The following is a 9,102-nucleotide window of genomic DNA, read 5'->3' as shown; positions in this document are numbered from 1 at the left end:
CCCAAGGCTTTGGGCTGTCCTTGACTGCTTTCCCAGGACACAGGCAGAGAGCTGGATGGGGCAGAAACCAGTGCCCATATGGGATGCTGGCACTTGGAGATGAAAGATTAGCTAACTGAGCCTTCACGTAGGCCCTTTGGTGTGCGTTCTGGATGGCTCCTGCTGTGTGTGGCACTGGGGCTGGCACCCTGCTCTCCTGTCACTCTCCTCCTCCTTCTGTACCCACCTGGTGTGAGCAGGTGGCAGTGAGGAATGAAACCTTCTCCATATGCAGTGAGGGAGCTGTGGGGACCGGGGCCGGGGCGGTCGGGGGTGCTGTCCACTCCGCGGCCAGGCAGGCAGGGCTGGGGCACATGACGTCCAGCGGGCAGGCACTGTGCTTCCTGCCTGCCAGGGGGTGGGAGGGTCCACTTCCTGCAGGCCTGGTGCCCGCCCGGTCACGCTCCTGGCCTTTCACTGCTTGTTCACTCGTGCAGGGATAGTGTTGCACCCCAAGTCTCTGAGGCCGTGGGTGTCTGTCTGAGGCCGTGGGTGTCTGTCTGAGGAAGCGCCCCGTCCCGGCCTCCCGGGGCTGAGGGCAGGGCCCTGAGGCATTGTCGCTCCCTGCTGCAAGCACCCAGGGCACCTGCTGGCAGACTTTGAACCAGCAGTGGTGTGGGAGGTGAAGGGTGCCCGCCTACCTCTGGAGATGTCTCAAATTGAGGGGAAGGAATTGATGTCCAGGGCAGCCCCAGGGAGGGACAAGAGCTTGGATGAGGCCAGTGGCCCTGCATAGAGCCAGCTGCTGTGAGCGGAGGGCTGTGGGCAGTGCCCGGCCTCAGGCCTTGGTACAGGGCTGAGCAGTGCAAGCCAGGAGAGCTGGGGCTGCTGAAGGGGCTAAGCGGCGGCGGGGGCTAAGGCATCATGGGGCAAGCTGTCTGCTTACTGAGGCCCCAGGGGGCTGGGCCCAAGTCCCCAGGCCCCAGGGGAGCCAGCATCTCTGGCCTGAGTTTGTGGTCGAAGACCAAAAAGCCCGGAGAACAGATGCAAGTCTTGGAACGCTGGGGTCACAGCTCTGGTGGGGGTGGAGGGAGGGAGACAGAGAGAGAGACAGAGGGGAAGAGAGAGAGGGGGCCAGAGGGAGAGAGAGACACACACACACAGGGGGAGAGAGAGAGAGAAATGGGGAGGGGAAAGGGGGAGAGAGAAAAGAGAGAGAGGAAGAGACAGAGAGAGAATGGTGGGGAGGGATCCCACTCAGCTCTGCTGTGCCAACCTCAGGCAATGGGGGTGCCGCCCGCACTGGGTGAGGGGGTGCCGCCCGCGCTGGGTGAGGGGGTGCTGCCCGCACTGGGTGAGGTGGGCTAGCCCCACGCTGGGTGAGGGGGTGCCGCCCGCACTGGGTGAGGGGGTGCTGCCTGTGCTGGGTGAGGGGGTGCTGCCTGTGCTGGGTGAGGGGGTGCCGCCCGCGCTGGGTGAGGGGGTGCCGCCCGCGCTGGGTGAGGGGGTGCTGCCCGCGCTGGGTGAGGGGTGCTGCCTGTGCTGGGTGAGGTGGGCTAGCCCCATGCTGGGTGAGGGGGTGCCGCCCGCACTGGGTGAGGGGGTGCTGCCTGTGCTGGGTGAGGGGGTGCTGCCTGTGCTGGGTGAGGGGGTGCCGCCCGCGCTGGGTGAGGGGGTGCTGCCTGTGCTGGGTGAGGGGTGCTGCCTGTGCTGGGTGAGGTGGGCTAGCCCCATGCTGGGTGAAGAAGCAGGCTTTTTTTTTTTTGAAAGGGTGACAGACGGAGAGGGTCGGGAGATGAGTGTCTCGTACCTACGGGTTCACTCTCCATGTGGTCACAAGTGCCAGAGCCGGGCCAGGCCGCAGCCAGGAGCCAGCGGCTTCTGAGTGTCCCCCGTAGGGGCAGGGGCCCCAGCGCGTGGGCCTCCTCCACTGCCTTCCCAGTTCTGTTAGCAAGGAGCTGCGTGGGAAGTGGGACAGCTGGGACTGGAACTGGCGCCGTGACATAGGATGCCAGGGGCTCGACCGACTGAACCACAATGCCAGCGCTTGCCTCTCGGGCGAAGGCTGGGCGTGCCGGTCCAGGCTGTGCCAAGCCTGGCTCTGTGGTATCCCCGGCGTCATGGGAAGGCAGAATGTAAGAGCAACGAGTTGGAACGCTTGGTGGAAATGATTTTTTTCTTTTTCTTAAAAGATTTATTTGTTATTGGAAAGTCAGATGTAGAGAGGAGGAGAGACAGAGGAAGATCTTCCGACTGATGATTCACTCCCCAAGCAGCCACAACTGCTGAAACTGCGCCGATCTGAAGCCAGGAGCCTCTTCTGGGTCTCCCATGCGGGTGTGGGGTTCTCAGGCTTTGGGCTGTCTTGGAAACAATTTCTAAGCAACATGTGGAGAGCTGCCACATGGTGACTTGCGCCATCCTCTTGAGGACGGGATTCATGGCCACATGGGATTCCCAGCTGACAGACACGGGCCATTCCCAGCCGAGCCAAGCAGGGCATCCAGATATGTTCCTGAGGGAGACCCAGGGGCGTGGGCCCATTGGTCCTTCAAGGAGATTGGCATGGAGAAAGCAGACACTATCCAATGACACAGCGGGGGCCAAGCCTCCTGGGCAGTGTCCGGCTGCTGGGCTGCCCTGCCCACAGGGTCCTCGAGGGAGGGCCCAGAGCCTGGGGGCTCACGGCCCTTAGCTGCCCGGGGAAAGGGGGCTCCTTGGCTACCCCTGCTGTGTTTGACCTGCCCCTTTCCCATGACCTGCCTCGGCAGGTGCAGAGACACTGGCTGTGACCACAGAGGGCCAGGCAGACAGCAGGCCTTCAGGACAGGACCACCCAGAGGAGCCCCCGGCCTCCACCCAGAGTCTGGCGGCATCTGGAGCTTGACCACTTCAGGCATCTGCTGGACCCTGAGACCCAACAGCAAGACCGACGCCAGCCCGGGGCGGGGAGGTGGCACTGTGCACGGTGCTACGATATGGCCAGCTCCCTGCAAAGCCAGTCGCTGAGGCGGACTTGGCGTGCTTGGACACGACTCCGGGGCACTGGCAGGAGAGCTACCGTTGAGTTATGTGTCCCCAGCAACCGCTGTTCTCAGGGTGTACCAGGACGGGCGTTCTGTGCAGGGCCCCTTCTGGAAGCGGGCCTCATGGAGGAGCCTTCGGGGCGAGCCCACTGGCCCCCTCCGCGGACTGCAGCCCCCAGCACGCCTGTGGCAGGGACCTTGCTCCTGGCCCATCCCCCTGCCAGCCGCCACCTGCACGGTGCCCTTCCCGCCTCCAGCAGTGTAGGCACGAGTGTCCCGGCTCTGGCAATCACCCCTTCTCGGGCACTGGCCCGACCGCTGAGTCAGTGTCCGTCTCTTGGGGGGTGCCAGCCCAGACATGCCCAGCAGTCTCACTTTGCCAGCTGCCTGGGCAGCTCTCGGTGCTGCTGAGTGAACACTCAAATTAGCCATCACAGCTGAGAACAGCGGCGCTCCGGCTTCGGGCTCGGCCCAGCCTTGCACGCAGTGGACCAGCGTGGCCTGTGTGTTTATCTGCATGTCTGGCCCTCCCCACCAGCAGAGAACTCAGAGGTCAGTGTGGCGCGGGTCTTACGTATTTGTCTTATTTCTTATTCTTTATTATTTAAGAAAGATCATTGTCCTGAACTCTTTTTCCTATAAGTTTATTTTTTTTAAAATATTTATCTATTTTTTATTGGAAAGGCAGATATACAGAGAGGAGAGACAGAGAGGAAGATCTTCCATCTGATGGTTCACTCCCCAAGCGGCTGCAATGGCTGGTGCTGAGCTGATCCGAAGCCAGGAGCCAGGAGCTCTTCCGGGTTTCCCACGCAGGTGCAGGGTCCCAAAGCTTTGGGTCATCCTCAACTGCTTTCCCAGGCCACAAGCAGGAAGCTGGATGGGAAGCAGGGCCGCTGGGATTAGAACCAGCGCCTATATGGGATCCCAGCACATTGAAGGCGAGGACTTTAGCACCTATGCTATCGCACTGGGCCCCCCACAAATTTATTTTTGTCTAATAAGAAGAAAGAGAGAGCTCTTCCATCCAATCCTACAATAGCCAGAGCTAGGTCAGCCCTCAGCCAGGAGCCTGAAGCCTGCTCCGGGCTACCCACATGGTGCAGAGGCCCATGCAGGCCGTCCTCCGTGGCTCTCTCAGGTCCTCAGCAGGGAGCTGGATGGGGAGTGAAGCATCCGGGACTCAAACGGGCGCCCGTATGGGATGCCGATGCCGTGGGTCAAGGCTTCGCTTGCTAAGCCATACTGCTGGTCCCAGCTGGATTTGTTTAAATGAGAGTCCCATGTGACCTGCAGTGCTGCCTGGAGGGAGTCGCGGGGTCGTTGGAGTGGCCAACAGCAAGAGCCCCTCCCTCCTGCCCCTGTCTGAGGTGTGGATCGTGCCCTCACTGCGCTGAGGCCAACAGAAAGTTCTAGGGGCTTTGTGGCTCCTCCTCACAGGGTCATCTCAGCCCCTGGTCGCAGACGGGGTCCCAGTGCGTCCATGGGAGAGTGGGTGTGCCAGATTGACAGGAGAGCTGCCTGCTAGGGGCCCAGTCGGCTGCCCCCACACCTCGTCTAGCCTGCTGGAGACGAGGGAACCCAAGGTGACCAGGCGGCAGCTGTAGCCGGAAGTTCAGCTGGTGTGTAGGTGTGTGCCCGGCTCGGCAGACAGGGCCCCGATGCCATGTGTCAGCTGGCTTCTCGGCCCAGCAGACGCCCTGGGGTGACTACTTAATGAAGAGGAAGGGTTTATTGGGCCCGCAGTGTTGGAGACGCAGGTGCCAGACCAGGCGGCCCCCCACGGGGCCCTGCAAGGCTGGGGTGGCAGTGAGCAGGTGCGGAGGGAGGACCCTGCAGGGCCAGGAAGCAGACAGGGGCTGGGCCCGACTCGGCTTTTACAAGAAACCCTCCTGTGCAAGCCGCCTTCCCAGGGCACACCCTTCAAGGACCTCCCACCTGGACACCTGCAAACCCACATGGTTGGCTCCAGTTCCCACATGCTCCCCGCCCACCCTGGACTGCTAACGTGGGGATTAAAGTCCCATGTGAGTCCTAGAACCAAATCTTGCTCAAACCATAGCAGCCCAGCACGAGGGCCACAGCAGACACCACGCCTCCCTGTCACCCCTGGTCTCATGAGTGTGGGCCGTCCCCCTTTCACCCCTGTGTGCCATGGCTGGGTGGAGACTTGGCACCTAGCATGATGGCTTGTCTAACTGCCTGAATGTGCCCCCGAGAGCTGTTCCAGGGCTCCAGGCTGTTCCTTGGTGGCCCAGTCTCTGATGGACTGCCATGTCCCGTGCCCACTGCTGGGCATCCAGACTGCTCCTCTGTGGCCCAGTCTCTGATGGCCGCGTCCCCATGCCCACTGCCAGGCCTCCTGCTCATGATGCACACAGCAGGTGCCTTGGTCTTGGGTTTAACTAACAGATCAGATGCCTTGTTAAGCCTCACTGGGCCTCTGGGTGGTGGTTGTTGGTATCCTCAAGGGTTCTCACCCTAGGGAGGGGCTGCCTGCAGCAGCTCCTGCTGCGAGTAAATCCAAGATTAACCTGTTTGGGTGGGTGGCACTGCAGGACACAGGCATGCACTGGCAGCCTCCATCTGCGTGCACAGTCGGTCAGCGTTGAGAGGCTCAGATCAGAGGGGCTGAAGGTTGCCACTCTGTCCAATTGTCTGCCTGGCGCCTGCCCCCCACCAACATGGGTGCTGCCCAGCGGACACAGCACCACATGGTACCCGATTTTCACCTCTCACGGCCACTCCTCCCTCCGTGTGGTCCTCCTAAGAGCAGTGAGCAGAATAAGGCTAGCCCAAACCCTTAGAGATACTAAGGATATGAAGGATGGGCCGGATCCGGCCAGCAGCCCAGCAGCCCTGCGCCCGGTGCCACGTCCCTCGGCTGTGATTGGTGACCGTGTGACTGAGTTTGATTTTTGCCACGTCAACATCCCAATCAATGCCATAGGCAGCGATTGCCATTGGCTCCGGTGACTCAGGGGGCTGGACTGTCCTGCCCCCAGGACACCTGGCAGAGCTGGCAAGGTCTGTTCCCTGCCGAGCTGAAGCCTGGAGCGGACCAGGCCCCAACCCAAAGGCCCCCAGGCCCAGACAGCAGATCCTGCCTCTCAGTCAAGTTTGTGATAGATGGGACAGGGCTGGCCCATGTGTGCCCAGGCCGCAGACCCCGAGGCTGGTAACGCAAACATCCTGAGCGGGGCAGCCAAGTGCCCAGATGCCCTGCAGCCCGGAAAGTTGCGGGGACATTCACGGCTGCCGGGAAGCCGGCCCTGGGGTCTTTCGGGGCCTGGTCTTGGCTGGGCAGTTTCGAGGGTTCCATGAGGAAATGTGGGTTGTCATCACCCCATGGAGCTGCAGCGGGAGGTGTGGCCAGCCCAGCCGCTCACCCTGAGTCTGATTGAGACCCCCGCCCCTCCCCACTGACCCTCAGTCAGCAGCCTTGTAGCTCTGGGTGGTGCCATGTCTGGTGCTGTGGCTGTGCAAGTGAGTCCCGAGCAGTTGGGGGGTGGCATCACCCATCACACACAGGACCCCCTCCTCTGGGGACCTGGGCCCGGAAGCTGGGTGCGAGGCCAGCCCTCTTTACCTGGGTCCATGCAGAATTCCCAGGACTCAGCTAGCAAAGAGGCCAGGGTGGAGCATCATCTATCCATTTATTTGTAAAGATGTATTTATTTGAAAGGCAGAGACACGGAGAGGGAGACACACAGAGTGAGACAGACAAAGATCTTCCGTCTGCTGGCTCACTCCCCAGTGTCTGCAGTGGCCGGGCCGGGGCCAGGTGGGGACCAGGAGCTTCTTATGGGTCTCCCACACGGATACAGAGGCCCAAGCACTCAACCATCCTCTGCCACTTTCCCAGACCATAAGCGACCGAGGAGCTGGATCGGCTGTGGAATAGCTGGGGCTTGAACTGGGGCCTCTAGCGGCTGCTGGCACTGCAGGTGGTGGTAGCTGACCCTGGGAGCTGGAGTCTCAGGGCTGAGCGTGGCCCGGCTGGCTCCCCTGAGGCCTCTGTCCTGCGCTGGACCGTGCTGCCTTCTCGCTGTGTCCCCGTGTGGCCGTCCCTCTGTGCCTTGTCCTCCCTGCAGGGTCCCCGCGTGGCCGTCCCTCCGTGCCTTGTCCTCCCCGCAGGGTCTCTGCGTGGCCGTCCCTCTGTGCCTTGTCCTCCCTGCAGGGTCCCCGCGTGGCCGTCCCTCCGTGCCTTGTCCTCCCCGCAGGGTCCCCACGTGGCCGTCCCTCCGTGCCTTGTCCTCCCCGCAGGGTCTCTGCGTGGCCGTCCCTCTGTGCCTTGTCCTCCCTGCAGGGTCCCCGCGTGGCCGTCCCTCCGTGCCTTGTCCTCCCCGCAGGGTCCCCACGTGGCCGTCCCTCCGTGCCTTGTCCTCCCCGCAAGCTGGCCCAGTAGCAGTGGCCTGTACGCGCCTTCCCGGGCCCTGGGGCTCCCGCCGCAAACACCTGCCTCATGGCCCCAGCAAACCAGTGTGCTTTGGCTTTCTGTGTGGGCTGCAGGCGGCTGCTGGGGCTCTGGCTGAGCTGGCTGAGACATGGACGCGGTGCTTGGTGGTCAAAGGGAGTCTCCACAAAGGGTGAGGCCCAGACCTTGAGATGGGACGTCAGCCTAGGTCAGCCAGGATTAGCCGAGGGGTCCAGAGAACCACAGGATCGGGGAACAAGGGAGAGTTTGCAGCAAGGGAGGTGGTGGCCCAAGAGCCATCGGAGATGCCACTGCTGGCCACACGGGCAGAGAAGGCCGCCACGGGTCCAGATGCCTCAGGAAAGCTGGGTGGCCATGGGTCCAGACGCCTCAGGAAAGCTGGGTGGCCACGGGTCCAGACGCCTCAGGAAAGCTGGGTGGCCAAACAGCATCACCCAGTCACACAGGTCTTGTCACATGTGCCCCCAGAGTTCCACATGTGGAAGCCCCACGAGAAGCTGTCGGGGCTGGGAGCATGACCTGGCTGGGGCACCTCAGGAGGTGGTGGTGATGGGATAGGGTCTCCAGGGCTCCCCGTGGGTGACTCCTGATGGCCTCACGGGAAGAGTGAGCCATCGCCAGGGGATACCGTGCACCGCCTCCCGGCTCTGCTTGCCAGATGCCGCAACCAGGCACAGCTCCAGACCCGGGCTCAAACCACAGGGTCACAGGAACCTCTCTTCTCACAGGCGTGTGGTGCTGGCACTGAGGGCATGGGCGGAGGCCCCCCACCCCTGGGAGCCCAGGAGTCAGGTCCTGGGGAAGCCAGCCCCACCCCCTGGGACGTGGGCCTCCCAGCCCCAGGGCTGCGGGGCCACCGTGGACGCCGCCCTGTCTGTGGCATTGTTTCATTGCCGCCCACGCGAGCCACAAGGCTCCTGTTCACAGGGAGACTTCTGGGGCCCCTGGCCCGCCGCGTTTCCTGGGGCAACCTGCAGCCCGTTTGCTGGGGCTGCCGCAGTGCTCTGCGGAGAGCAGGCCCCTTCCACCGGCAGTTTGCAGCAGCGCCTCCGGGAGGGCGTTGAGCCGCACCTCACACCATGCTGGCGGCCGCTCATCCAGGCCGGGTGCTCCAGCCCCCTTACCCTAGGGACACTGGCCTCACACACGGGCACAGGCATGTCCTGCCCAGGATCTGTCCGCATTGTCCCATCGGGTCATAACTTCTTATCACAAAACACCGGGGTCGGTGTGATGAGGTTGAACCCTAAGCTGGTCACAGCAGGAGAAGAACAGCAATACTTGATGGCAACATGCGACAGCTGAGCTAGTGTGGCGCCCCTGCCACATCCGGTTACCCATCATCACCCATCTCCCCGTGGAGACAGGAGGGGCAGCGCCACCAGGAGAGGCCAAGTAGCGCGAGGGACGCCTCCGGTGCCACAGTCAGCAGCAGCTGCGGTTTTCATAGCAACAAAAAGGATTATTTATTTGAGAGCTAGACTTGCAGAAAGAGAGGGCAACAGAGAGTAAGATTCTGGCTGCTGGTTCACTCCCCACACGGCCACAGAAAGTAGGGCTGGGTCAGGTCAGTGCCGGGAGCTGGCTGGGCGTCTCCCCTGTGGGTGCCAGGGCAGGGAGCATGGTGGTGTCAGCAGGAAGCTGGACCAGCGGGACTTG

Source organism: Ochotona curzoniae, unplaced genomic scaffold (assembly GCF_017591425.1).
Source record: "Ochotona curzoniae isolate NIBS_2020 unplaced genomic scaffold, NIBS_Ocur_1.0 scaffold_4937, whole genome shotgun sequence".
Classification (NCBI taxonomy): Eukaryota; Metazoa; Chordata; class Mammalia; order Lagomorpha; family Ochotonidae; genus Ochotona; species Ochotona curzoniae.
This window is presented reverse-complemented; position numbering follows the sequence as displayed.